The sequence below is a fragment of the Lissotriton helveticus genome, chromosome 5_1 (assembly GCF_964261635.1).
Source record: "Lissotriton helveticus chromosome 5_1, aLisHel1.1, whole genome shotgun sequence".
NCBI classification, from domain to species: domain Eukaryota; kingdom Metazoa; phylum Chordata; class Amphibia; order Caudata; family Salamandridae; genus Lissotriton; species Lissotriton helveticus.
The window spans coordinates 1,860,897,172-1,860,912,529 of NC_136065.1; positions in this window are offsets into that span (position 1 = coordinate 1,860,897,172).

Sequence of the window (15,358 nt, forward strand, 5' to 3'; positions counted from 1 at the left end):
ACTTTTCCAACAGTTTCCCTGTCCTTAAATACAATGGTTTGAATAGAGTAACCTATGACATAAATTTTCTGTCTACCGTACCCCACAGGATTATTGTCTGTTGTTAAAAGTTTGATTTTGTCATGGCCAAAAGTTGAGTACCAAAACTCATCACTAATTAAGGTAAACAAAGAGCCTGAGTCAGCTAGCACAGGAATTGTTACACCACTTACAAGAATGTCACACTTAGGCATTGACACAGTAGCTGAATCTACAGATATCACATCATGCACAACATCATGCGTTAAGTCTGTGACACAATGGATAGTGTGTTGCATGTACTCCTCATCCTCTTCCACAAGATTCACTTTGGTGCTCTTACACATACGAGCATAGTGGCCCTTCTTCCCGCAGTTCCTGCAGACAGTACTTCTAGCAAAACAGTTGGGATAGTTCTGTCCGTGTCTATCACTACCGCACCTTGGACATTTAAACTTGTTTTCCTTGTTAAAACTGTAATTCGGCTTTAATTTGTCTGTCTTCAATGGAACCGTTTCATGTTTCACCAAGCCCTTACTTACTGCAGCAACTTGTAAATCAGGTTGAAAAATCTCTTGGTTCTCATCGTTGACTCTAGATACAAGATCAGATTGGTTATGCCCCTTTCTAATTTCCTTCACCCATGTAGATGTATGTTCTACACTCTGAACTATAGCAATAGCTTCCTTCAAACTTGGATTCTTTGAAAGTAATTTTTCCTGGATCTTCTGATCGTTGGTACAACGTACAAGTTGGTCACGGATGAGCGAATCAGTTAATTGTTCAAACTCACAAGTCTGAGCAAGAGATTTAGGTGCAGCTACATAGTTTCCAACTCTCTCATTCTTTCCTTGTGTACGCATGAAAAATGTGTGTCTTTCCATTACTACGTTGATGCGTGCACCAAAATGATTTTTCAAAAGAAGGACGCTCATCTCATACACATCACTGGGTTCTCCTGCTCCCCTCCCTTAGGGAATTGGATCTAAACTGTCATATATGTTTCTACCTTCAATTCCTAAATTATTCAACAGAACTGCTTGTTTCCTTACTGCAGAAAACTTTTCGCCACCAATTGCAAGTAAGTAAGAGTCAAAAATAGGTTTCCATTTTTTCCAAGGTAAAATTGGTTCACCCCTCTCGCTCAAAAATTGGGGAGGCTGGTTCATTCCACTTGCTGTTGACATCCTGTAAGGGAAAGATAACTAAACAAACTAACACAACAGGCTAAAATAATAATTTAACACAAGTAAATAAAATAATAACCTAATACAATGAGAATGATGCTAATCCATCAAAACCATTTAAAATATGGCAGCCTTCTTCTTAAAATGTCCAACAACAAAAAAATTCCCATATAAGAATGTCAATTTGGTATCTAAAAAATAAATACCAAACTCTCCTGCTCAATCTTGCCTCAAGTTCGACTTAAAATGCTGAAATATCCCTGAATTAAAAAAAAATTACCTTCCTCCTCCTCGTTATTAGCACAGAGTGACTGGCTTTTACTTCAGAAAAAGTTCAAAATTGTTCATACCTTCTCAATATTAGAATATAATAAGCGCGCGTTGCAGTTCATACCTTCAAGGCGTTATTACAGCGGTAAAGGACGCTCGTTGCACCTTCTCCTGTCAAACAACAAAGACGCAGCGTCTAGTTGTCATGTAAATCATAGAGACGTCAAAACGTCAGCAAGATGGCTCCAGCTATGACATAGCGGTCATAGAGTAGAGGAAGTACAGATCGCCTCATAACACACAAGACGCTTCAATGCCGGTCTCTGAGCTCGCGCTTAACAACGACGCTTCAGCTCGCTCCGGCTCGCCCCACACGGTTATGCTTTTAAAAAATGCACAAACAGGTGAGAGCCGCGAATTTCTTTTTCTTTTGAATAGAAAAAAAAACAAATTTCCACCGATTTACCTCAATTGTCCATGGAAGGTCCACATGTGTCTGTCTTCTCTCAAATATATCCTTCCACGATATGACATCCTAAAACGGTTTCAACAAAAAAAAAAAAAAAATAACGAGGAGGGTCCAAGTTGAAACACACGTTGGGTTCTTCTTTCCTGGTGGTGTGTCCTTGTCGCCAGTAATAAAAGATGAGATATTTATAAAGTTATCAAGTAACTTCATTGGCACCACCAGGGAGGCAAGTGGTCACAGCAAGTTGATCATACAAACTGACCAGAGGACACCAACATTCTTATGATCCAATCTGGCATTCCTAACATGGAATGCTACACTTAAAGGAGAAAATACAACAAGTTGGTTGATGTTTTGATAATTAGTGGTATTCCTCATTTCTGTGCCTTTCTTTAATCTGAAATTGAGGTCTTTTCCTTGTAATGTATCATTTGTGATCCTCTGCCAATGAGCTTTTGATTTTCTGCAATTAATCTGGATAAAGACTGTTTATGTATGACTGTGTTGCTTTACCCTAATACAGGAGGAACGGCTGTACCTGTTGGGATGTCTGTACAGTACTAAGTTCCATAGAAAGGTGTTAAACACTTTCATTAATCCGGTTACCTTTTTAGGTCTCGCTTGACAGTGCAGGTGTCATCACAATGTAATTAACCGCAGAAAGAGCTTTGGGTGTACTAAATACATCTCTGCCCACATTTTGGTGGGCAGTAATGCATGATTTGGTCGCGCAGAAAAGTGCTTACTCTCCAAGAGTATAATCTATCAAGTTGTCAGAGATATTGTTTTTGCAGATTGACATGCCTCAGCAATTATATCGACAGGGCCACTAAAATTATGGTACTCTGCGTCTTTGGTGTTTTCCACGTAATTTGTGCATGTGCTATCTAAACGATCATCTGTGGCATAACGTGCAGATTTTAACTCAAAAAAATGTTTCTAGCTGAAACTAATCAAGTTTCACTAATAAACAGCAACAACAAGTACTGCTGCACAGTGAAAGGTCTTTCGCAATGGTTGGCTGATTCCCCCCCCCCACACCACACCACTATTGCTTAATTATGTATCTGGGTGTGAAACGGGTACTAGTGATGCACAACTTTTGCCCACGCAGTGTTGACAGGTCTAAAACGGCAAAATAAAGAAGTAAGATAACAATGTGGGAAATTGTCCTGTTGTAATCTTTCAAAATGTAGACACCTCTCAGTGGTTTTGAGAAATCCGCCATCTAATGCACTGTTTGAATTCTCATCACCTAATGTAAGTTAAGAACGGGAGACATTAGACTGCATGTCGTTTCTGTCAAAATACATATGTTCAACCAATCCATATGTAATGATGTGTGAAAAAACCATTATAGTGCTGGGTCTCTTCAAGACAGTCATCCGAATACTGCACCACAAAAGTGTGAGCCATGTTGTAAGGCAAGTACCACAATAATAGTTGTTTTAAATCTTGTATTTTCAGTGATATGACCACCGAAGGCCCTGATTTTATAATAAAAACTGAGTTTTGGACTATTCAGTTTCCCACTGAAAGGCAATATTTCTCTCCATGTCTTCCCATACCTGGCATGTCACGCAGTTTGATGCTTACTTTCCCTCCATGTTAGAGAACAGTAGTTGTTTCAGCACCCAGGCTAATGTGCTGCATAGTTAAATACATGTAAGGTCCCAAAGACGAGACTGATTCCATTGCAAATGCTAGTTAGGGATGTAGTGGCTACAGGGGTATGCCTGCTGGTACTGGGTTACCATCTAACTTGGAAATGAATAACCGGTTTCAGATGGTTGGTGTTACTCGGTATCATTTATCAAAACGTTATTGTTTTACTATTTGTCTGGTAAATGTCAGGGAGCCTAAGCTTTTAGATATTTTTGAGCACCTGCCTCCGAAACTTTCACATGTAAGTCACTAGTGTTTGACACCAGGAAGACTTCAATTAGCTGAAATCGAGTAATACATTCTAAGCTGCTCCAAATAAGGGGGCCCCAACAATCCTTAAGATGGAAATGCTTCACCAGTTTGACCCGCCTGCCTGGACCCCATTTCACCCATCTTCGTCGTTCACCCTTTAATATCCTACATAACCTGCTTAGCTCCTGACTTCATACTGCCCACACCTTTCCTTTCGAGTATTTTAGCAGCTCGGCACTTTTTTCTCAGCACATCTGCATGTAATATGAAAACTCATACACTGCCATGTACACCACAGACTCTTTTTATATATTTATTTCATTCATACATACTTTTTTTAGGAGTGTTTTAGGGTTTTCTGGAGCTCCTTTTCAGAGCAGCTGTAACACTTATGTGGAATAATGAAAGTACTTAAATTGCTTATTAGAGGTGCGCCCCAGCGTAGCCTAGCTTCAGAAACATTTCTATCTACAAGAAATGTTATGTTTCTCACACAAGGCCCTGTCTGGCACGCAGCGTGTATGCTTCAGCTTCTCAGAGGTGTGCAGAGTTTTGTTCTGCAGTCTTGCCTTGATGACCTTAAATGATAGATTTTTGGGAATACTTTCCTGAATATTTTCTTGTCATTTATTTTTTATGTGGGCGATGTGTGAGACTAGTTTTACAGACATTTTGCAGAGAAATGTTGTTTAGTTTACGTTTCATGCAACATCCTTAAAAATTTTCTTTTAGATCAAAACAGTACCTCATAAATATGGGTAATGGAAGGGCATCTCAAAGATTATTTGCATTATTATTAGTGAGCTGCTGTTGTGTTGCAATATTTAAAACACACGTCATCACTATCCATAAATATTATAGTTGAAAAACACATTTAGAATTTTCTAAGAGTGGCTGCGCACTGTTAGTGACTTGGTCAAAGATGGCAGAAAAAAGGGAACTGGATCATATATTCAAAGCTGTTCCTAACAGGGGCCGGGGGCCCATAAATACGTTTGGCCCAGGGCACCCAAAATCCTTAAGGTGTCCCTGGTGATGTGTGCCAGCAGGGCCTAGCTTCAGAAACCACAGGAATTACCAGCAGTGAGTATTGTGTTGTCCACTTACATAATAGTTGCAGAAATATCTAAAGCCTTAGGCCTAACCTGTGGTACAAGATATGTCTCCTTCAGGGCCTTGAGCAACTAGTATGGCACACAGAGGCTATTGGCTATAAGGCGGAATTTTTAATGGTCATGTTATGTAAAGGGGAGCTGTTAGAGATGTATTGCGATAATGCTCAAGATATGTATTTATACAGAAACTTTATGTGTTTGCACTAAACCTTATACATTGTACTTTGATTATGGACAGGTAACTTTAATATTGGTAAGATACCCTGAATACTGTGGAGCAGCTACTTGCAAGGCCATTCGTTGGACTGAGACTTGAAGACAAACTAATTGAAAGACGATGAGGACAGGCCCGGACTGGCCGTTGTGGGCACCGGGCAATCCCCCGGTCGGCCGCAAGGGTGGGGGCCGGTTTTGGGCCCTGGGGGCCGTTTTTGTTGCAGAGCCATTTTTGCAGCATAGCTGCAAAATCGGCCCTGTAACAAAATCGGCTGAAAAGCGGCCCTGGCAAAGCGCTCACCCCCCTCCCGCCTTGGGGGGCGGAGGGGCCGGCCGAGCACTTTGCCAGGGCCGGTTTTGGTTTCCAGTCCGGCCCTGGATGAGGACCTGATTGTCCCGACCTAAAACTGCAAAAAAAGCCCAAGACAGAGGGTAGATTTGCAAACGTACATTCTCAAACACCTGGGGCTGTATTACAGATGGTGCCCCTGGGCGCAACGGGCGGTTGCGCCTGCTTTGTGTGCCACCGGAGTTCTTTGGTATTATAGAAGGGGACGCAGATACTTGTGTGTCCCCTTCTATAATACCGATTGTGCAGGGGTGTGCCCTATACAAATGAGGGAATTACTTTTGATTCTGCTGCACCCACGCAATATTACAGACGCATGTGCGGAGTCAAAGAAGCCCTCAAGGGGAAACATCGTTTACAACGCAGGGATTACATCCCAATGCCATTACATTGTCATTTTTATAACGTAAGTCGTTACAACAACTTGCGCTGGATGGCGCTCTAGGACAAGGAATAGTACCATTTACTATCCAACACCTTCCCTACTGTACGTAGACTGGAGTTGGAATAATACATTTTACTACTCCTAAGTCCCGCGCCCTCCAACGCAAGTTGTTGTAGCGACTTGCGTTGTAAAAACCATGATGTAATGCACCGCAATGTAAATGAATGCATTGTAACTTCATACATCTCCCTCAGGAGGCGCACTGACAGCGCGCCATTTGAAAGGTAGCGCACTGTCAGTGCACCTCCAGACAGCAGCCCTTTGCAGGAGGAAAATAGGGTCCCATGGACCCCCCAGACATCCTCTTGCAGGCAGGCGCAGTCACTGGGAGCACCCACCTGGAAGGGGATCTCTAAACCCCTTTGAATGTGCCGGTGGGTGCCGCCAGCACTGTGAAAACATGGAGCGACTGCTCCGTTTTTTCACAATGAATGCACTGCCTTGGGGCAGCGGTGCACCTGGGCGCAAACAAACAGTCATAGTGTGTAATACAGCCCCAGGTACACAAAAGTTGATTGGCTTATAGGGTGTACTTCAACAAATGATCTGTTCAGCTTCCCCTGCTTGCTGTTTGGTGGTGAAATTCCTTGGCCAAATAATGGAGTAACAGACTTGAAGTATTTGTCAGACAAAACAAAGAAGCATGCACACACAAAAATCCATATGGAAAGCCTGACAAAACTGGGAATGTTTGGAGACACACATAAGTGACACATACCGCAAATCAATAAAGAAGCACAATGAAGCAGTATACTTCAATGAAGCACATACTGTCAAAAATAATTGATTGCATTCATTTCTCTGGTGCTTTTGAACTGGCATTACGAAGGCATGATGAATCTGAAAGCTCCTCAAATCCTGGTGTATTCAAAGGCCTTGCGGATGTAATAGCAAGCATAGACAACACATTTAGCAAATGCTACAGTATTCAAAGGCACCTCTAAAACAATACAGTCAATACTGAGTGTATGCTTGAAATTATGAGAATCTATATTGTCCAACAGGTGAGAAATACAGACTTTGTGGCTATTCAGGCTGATGACACCACTGATGTGGCTACAAAAACACAGTTCGTATTAGTCTTTCGGTACCTTGACAATGACAGTAAAGTTGTGGAGAGGTTCTATGTTTTTACACATTTAAGAGACTCTAGTGCAGAAACCATTACTTTAGCTAATCTGCGTGAACTGAACTTGATTTACAAGAGCAGCCTCAATAACAAAAACTTATTGCACAAAGCTATGATGGTGCGTCAGTAATGAGTGGAAGCCTTTGTGGAGTACAGGGAAGAATTAGAGATGTGTACCCTAATGCCCAGTATGTGCACTGTTACGCCCACCAGCTTAATCTTATTATACAACAGGAAGTCTCAAAGTTCTCAGAGACACACATTTTCTTTTTGGATGTAGAAGGCATGGCAGCACTCTTCTCACATTCCTCCAAAAGAAGGGAAATACTTCAGGAAATGATGGCCAAAAGGTTTCCAAAGGTATCCCGAACTTATTGGAACTTTCACATACGACCAATCAACCTAATATTCAAATAAAGGGATGATCTTGAGATCTCATGCTGACATATTATACGGTGCACAGTCAAAATATCGAGTTGAAAATTTCGACCTACCAAAATATTGTGTTTAAAATTTCGAAGGTACAGAATATCGATGTCAAGAATATCGTAGGACAGAATATCGACCCTGAGGTAAGTAATATCGAAATAATTTATATCGATGTAAGTAATATCGAAGTTAGTAATATCGATAGCATATATATCGATGTAACTAATTTCGATGTTACTAATATCGATATTTGTATTATTTTTTTGATTTTTATTATGTATGTGTTATATGTTTTTGTTAAGTATTTAAATTATTTTAGATTATATGTGTATTATTTTTATATATTAATGAATTTATTTTTAAGTAAATTATATGTTTTAGTACCGTAGCGGGTTGTGGGTTTATAGGGGAACAGGGTGGGAAGTAATTTAATTGTAATTATTAATTGGCAATTAAATATTTTAATTGATAAATTAATTATTTTATTGGTAATTAATGTTAATTTTTATTAAATGTTTTGGTACCAGAGCGGGTTGTGGGTTTATAGGGGAATAGGGTGGGAAGTAATTTAATTGTAATTAATTAATTTTAAATGTAACTATTAATTGGCAATTAATTAATTTAATTGATACATTAATTATTTAATTGATAATTAATGTTAATGTTTATTAAATGTTATGTTTTAGTACCAGAGCGGGTTGTGGGTTTATAGGGGAATAGGGTGGGAAGTAATTTAATAGTAATTAATTTTAAATTTAATTATTAATTGGCAATTAATTAATTTAATTGATAAAATAATTATTTAATTGGTAATTAATGTTAATGTTTATTACATGTTATGTTTTAGTACCAGAGCGGGTTGTGGGTTTATAGGGGAATAGGGTGGGAAGTAATTTAATTGTAAATATTTAATTTTTGATTTAATTAATAATTGGCAATTAATTATTTTATTTGATAAATAATTATTTAATTGGTAATTAATGTTAATTATTAATAAATGTTATGTTTTAGTACCAGAGTGGGTTGTGGGTTTATAGGGGAATAGGGTGGGAAATAATTTAATTGTAATTAATTACATTTTTTTATGTGTAATATATTTTGTAAATATTTATTAATTGGCATTCCCTACTGTTGCACCCTTTGGAGTTGGAATAGTAATTTTCCCCCTACGCTATCCAAAGCTTTCCCTACTGTTGCACTCTTTGGAGTTGGAATAGTTGGTTTTCCCCCCTACGCTATCTAACCATTTCCCTACTGTTGCACCCTCTGGAGTTGGAATAGTAATTTATACCCGTACGCTATCCAACGCTTTCCCTACTGTAGTACTCACTGAAGTGGGAATAGTAATTTTTCACCCTACGCTATCCAACGCTTTCTCTACTGTTGAAGTCTCTGGAGTGGAAATACTAATTTTTCCCCCTACGCTATCCAACGGTTTCCCTACTGTTGCACCCTTTGGAGTTTGAATAGTAATTTTTACCCTTACGCTATCCAACACTTTTCCTAATGTTGCACTCACTGGAGTTATAATAGTAATTTATACCCGTACGCTATCCAACGCTTTCCCTACTGTAGTACTCACTGAAGTGGGAATAGTAATTTTTCACCCTACGCTATCCAACGCTTTCCCTACTGTTGAAGTCTCTGGAGTGGAAATACTAATTTTCCCCCCTACGCTATCCAACGGTTTCCCTACTGTTGCACCCTTTGGAGTTTGAATAGTAATTTTTACCCTTACGCTATCCAACACTTTTCCTAATGTTGCACTCATTGGAGTGGGAATAGTAATTTTTATCCCTACGCTATCCAACGCTTTCCCTACTGTTGCACTCTCTGGAGTGGGAATAGTAATTTTTCCCCCTACGCTATCCAACGTTTTCACTACTGTTGCACCCTCTGGAGTTATAATAGTAATTTATACCCGTACGCTATCCAACGCTTTCCCTACTGTAGCACTCACTGAAGTGGGAATAGTAATTTTTCACCCTACGCTATCCAACGCTTTCCCTACTGTTGAAGTCTCTGGAGTGGGAATAGTATTTTTCCCCCTACGCTATCCAACGCTTTCCCTACTGTTGCACCCTTTGGAGTTGGAATAGTAATTTTTACCCTTACGCTATCCAACACTTTCCCTAATGTTGCACTCATTGGAGTGGGAATAGTAATTTTTCTCCCTACGCTATCCAACGCTTTCCCTACTGTTGCACTCTCTGGAGTGGGAATAGTAATTTTTACCCATACGCTATCCAACGCTTCCTACTGTTCCACTCACTGGAGTGGGAATAGTAATTTTTACCCACCCGATATCCAACGTTTTCCCTACTTTTGCACTCTCTGGAGTGGGAATAGTAATTTTTACCCATACGCTATCCAACGCTTTCCCTAATGTTCCACTCACTGGAGTGGGAATAGTAATTCTTACCCACCCGCTATCCAACGTTTTCCCTACTGTTGCACTCTCTGGAGTGGGAATAGTAATTTTTACTCTTACGCTATCCAACACTTTCCCTAATGTTGCACTCATTGGAGTGGGAATAGTCATTTTTACATACCCGCTATCCAATGCTTTCCCTACTGTTCCACTCACTGGAGTTGGAATAGTAATTTTTACCCACCCGCTATCCAACGCTTTTCCTACTGTTGCACTCTCTGCAGTGGGAATAGTAATTTTTCCTCTTACGCTATCCAACGCTTTCACTAATGTTTTACTCATTGGAGTGGGAATAGTTATTTTTACATACCCGCGATCCAACGATTTCCCTACTGTTGGACTCACTGGAGTTGGAATAGTACTTTTTACCCTTACGCTATCCAACGCTTTATCTACTGTTGCACCCTCTGGAGTTTGAATAGTAATTTTTACCCTTATGCTATTCAATATTATTTATATTTATTTATGTATTTAAGATGTTACATAATGTTGTATTTAATTAATTTTAAAAATATTGAAAATATATTTAATTGTTGTTATTTATTAAATATAATTATTCATTATTATTTATGTTATTATTTTATGAGTGTTTATGTATTTTTAAATTGTAGTATTTGTTAATATTTTATAATTATTAAAAAAATTCTGTATATATTATAATTAATTAATTATATATTGTATATTTTATTATTATTTTTAATTAAATGTTTAATAGTAAATATGTATTATTTATTCATTTTAAACAGTATAACACATTTTAACATAAGTTTAAATTATATATAAGTACTATTTACTTAAGTTTACCTTTACCTTTTTTTTTTTTTTTAAACGATATTTTTAATTACGATATTTTTAACATCGATATTTTAGTTTCGATATTTTTGTACTTACCATGTTGTAGATAGGGTGTCGATATACTTGCCTTCGATATTCCAGCGTCGATATTTTGTCTGTCGATATTTTCAGCCTCGATATTCTGTCAGAGATCCATATTATACAGCCAGTTACAAAAACGAGAAGTAGATACTGTCCTTTTGCAAAGTGAGGGATGGGGCTGACAATTTAGACAGCAGACTGCCAAAAGATTGTACTTTTTCAAACCGCAGGAAAAACATCAGAAGTCTTGTCCGAAGTGCAAAGGAGGTATGTGACATTATAATTGTTCATGCACAGGAATGATTTTCTTTTACAAAACATTTAGTGAGTACCACATTACTGCAAAGTGATCAGTTTTCCAAAATATGATCATTCCTTCCCTGAGCAAGCTTTGAATGAGGTGGTGGAAGCTTATCCATTTGCTCAACTAAAAGGATCTTAAAACAGAGTTGACTGTACAGGACGGAATGCACCTATACCGGCAAGCCATTGGTGCCATTTCTTTGCTGGCTTTAATTCAGAAACTTAATATGGAAACGTCACTTACAGAGACAGTGGCTTTACTGAAAATAGTAATTACCATTCCTATGACAACAGATGAGTCGGAACAATGTTTTTCCATTTTAAACAGAATTAAGACATTCCTGAGGAACATCATTATTGAGAAAAGACTGAATGCTTTAAGCAATGCTCTCTATAGAGAGAGACCTTGTCAAAAAAATCCCAGACTTTAACATTCAAGTTATTGAGAAGTTCACAGCTATTAAAGACAGACGTCCTGATTTTGTCTACAAAAAGTGAACAATACAATAATCCTAACATTTCTTCTTGAATGCTGTTAGTCTGTGACCTTTGTTGTTTGTTAAGTAAAAAAATTGTGAGGTACTTAGCATTGTTATCTCGAAGTCTGTTATGAAGCTCTGGGGTTATACTGAATAACCAGCTACCTGTGTTATTATATGATTTCTTTACTAATTAAATTAACTGCACTTTCGCAATTGCTTTATTAACCTTCTTGCTTTCTCAAATTTGCTTGAAAATGCACCATTTTCCCACTCTTTTTTCAAACTTTCCCCAGTAGGAGAATCCCCACGAACCTCTCCTAGGTTGTTCGGGCTCGCTCACTACGCTCACTCGCCGCAGTGCACTCCGCCACACATTTTACACCCCACCACTTTCAAATGTCACCAGTTGCCACTGTCCAAGCAGAATAATAATTTTTATTTCTTTACATGAAAGGGATTAATTCTACTTCAAAACAAATTTGTCTAAACTTCATAATGTACAGTTTCTTACAACACGAACCACCAAAGCATGCGGAGAGGATATTTAGCTTTGAAGATCTCTCAACTACATTATCTCAGAGATGTGACTGGACAGAGCTGATATGCAGTGGTCAAGGAGGAAAAGGGGAAAAATAGTGACCCCTCCCATGCCCAGTCATGACCAGAATTGATTCCGGAGGAGATATTGCAAATAATATCTGACTTTGCAGAAAGCACTCTCTATCCTTTAGGTCTTTAATCTAGGTATGGAAGGGGCAATAGGCAGATCTAATAATAATAATTCCTAATTGTAAAGCGCTGACATTTCATCCCTTAATGTTTCAAGGTGCTGAGGGCCGCCGGGGAGATTAAGTGACCTATTTTCCAGAGCCACATGATGCTGAGCTGCCGCCACCGATCGAACCACGAGCTCCGCGTTCCGGAGTCACCCACTCTGGCCCCTGCACCACAACTCTCCCACTAATACAAACTGGGGGAAGTTTGGGACATTTCAGGAGGTGTGACGTAAGTATGGGCAAATTTTGCGGATCCGCGGTCTGCGAATTCACGCGAAATCGCAAAAAAGTCCACGAATTCTCAGATTTTTTTGCGATTTCCATCTATTCAACTGGAGTACTTTCTACTGGCTGATCAGTAAGTGCTACCTCGTTGGGTAAATGTATAGTGCTTTTCCTACACTGCAGCTGCGTAAAGGGCCAGAAGATTTGTCTCCACTGACCATGTTTGCCTGTAACTTTGCCACCGCGCCAAAAGGCGCTGAGGTCTCTTGAGTGAGCTGTCCATCATAGTTGGGAAAGGCCGGGAAGATGTTTGATACCGCTAGTATGTGGTGCGGGGCTTCTATGCGTGTCAACATGCCTCTTGTGTATAAAGGGTCAGAGAGCGAGCAGGGCAGCTGGTGAGGAGAAAGCAGCCTCCTGGTCACAGGAACTACACGGGGATTGCGCTTGAGAAACTCAGGGATGCAAAGACCTCCCTCGGGTATTACAGCTAATTTTCGACGGCAGATATGGGGTTAAAGCACTCTTGCCCAGCCTCGACCGCGCTCACTAATGTTTTGGGCTGATTAAAACGTTACTGAATTTGAGCTTCAACTCGGGCACCTGCTTTATTTATATCTGTAAGTGCTTCCTGTTGAGGTTTAATTTTTGGCCCACAGGAAGCACTTACAGAGTTAAGGCAGGTGCCCGAGTTGAAACTAATTTTGTAACCATTTTAGAATGGCGCCGGCAAGCTGCCAGAGTTGCTTACTTAACTCTGGCAGCTCGCTGGCGCTACTCTAAAATGGTTACAAAGTTAGCTTTCTTCAACTCGAGCACCTGCCTTAACTGAAATCCACCCGCAAGCGTATTTGCGGATTTTTCGGGAATTTCGCGAGATTCGCGGATCGTGAAATTGCCAAAAATCCGCAAATTCCGCGAGCGGAACGGATTTTCCGGCCATAGTTACGTCCTTACTGAAGTACTCGAGGCTGACAGACATCCGAAGAGCAAAACATGAAAGTGAAAGAGGCTTCCTTTTACAGGGCATGATTCACCTATCGCGAATAGACATAGCATCTGCACATAGTATAGATTGTGAGGGAGGCTGATATTGAGACAACTGCAGCTTTGGACCATGCCACAATATGGATCAAAATACATGGCAGATGTATCTATGGAATAAAGAAAGAAACAATGGAGAATGGGCAGCTATATATTGTACGAAAAAAGAGTATGGGCAGACACGTAATGCAAGATGCAGCCATTAGAAGTGAGATTTCTAAAGTGATGATGTACACATGGAGGTCAACAACATATTAGACGCACCCATGGAAGTTATCTGGGATGCTTTAATAGCAGAGGCACTGGGCCAACTATAGCACAGCTGCAGTGGCTAAGCAAACATGAACATCTATTCAGATCAGGCTGCCTACAGGTTGCGGACACAATCTTTTAAGCTCTATAGTTGACATAAAAAAGGTCAACAGTATTCAAGACATTTACAAGTAGTCATGATCAATAAGTCGAGGGGGCTGCATTACAGCTTAAAAGACTGTGTGCGAAAATATTAATAAGGCCAACAAATTCCTGGCCAAGGCATGAAAAATCAAAGTTAACACCGAGAGCATGGTCAAATTAATGAACAAAGAAAGGGAGTACGCTTTTGACCGGGACCAGAGGGCAGAAAATGTTCTCCCTTTTTGAATCTGTAAAACTGATGTACATGGTGCCATGCTTTTCAGTCGATTGAAGTTCTCCAACTTTTCTCTGGAAAAATTGGAGCCTCTGATGAAGAAGGGGGAAATATGAGCCTGATGGGTTTAGAGGGAACTTAACTCTCCCCAATCATGAAGGGACTATTTCAACCTTTCAAGTCAAGTCAAAAGATCTTTATTCGGATTGCACAACATCCATAAAAGTACATGTCAAACACAACAAAGGTAATAACACAGTCATAAAGATAAAATATAGACAGTTAACATCCTGCAGAGTTACAAATTCATAACAATAAATAGCTTTATCATGTGCAAAAAGGCAACCGCTAGTGCAAAATGTACAATGTGCAAAGAAGCATACTGCAAGTTACTCAGTGAATACGTTGATAGCACAATTATAAAAAAGAAATATAAACAAATAACAGCCTGCAAAGTTACAAATTCATAGCAATGGATAGCTTTATCATGTGCAAAAAGGCAACCGCTAGTGCAAAATGTACAATGTGCAAAAAAGTGCATAGTGCAAATGTTCTCAGTCAATGAGCAGAGAAGCACGGGACCGGACAGCAGCTTTAACATCAATAAATCTTTATTTATTTTTTTTTGAGTTCAAAACTGCTTTATTGTGCAAAATGAATCGTAATACACAGCTTTTCGCGCCTACAACCCGGAGTCCGGCAGCACAATGAGGTAACCATAACACAGCCTTGTGGCCGGCATCCCTGAGGCCCGGCGGCGTAGCACATGTGTGAAGAAGGATATGACCACAGCCGGCGTTGTGGGGCATTGAAGGATGAGCAGCAGCAGAACAGTGTTTTTTAAATGTCTTGTTCAATTTCGTAACAGCTAACAGAAACCCCCAACGGTATAGAAACTAAGAGGCAGTTCATGTTCGCATGGAAGGAGAATAGGTAATGAGCTAGTGTGGCAACCCAGGCAGGCGGAGATGGGTACGGCACCACAGCCGCAGCGCACCTGCCCCAAAACTCAACCATCAGTACCATAAAGAGCAATGCGGGTGGTG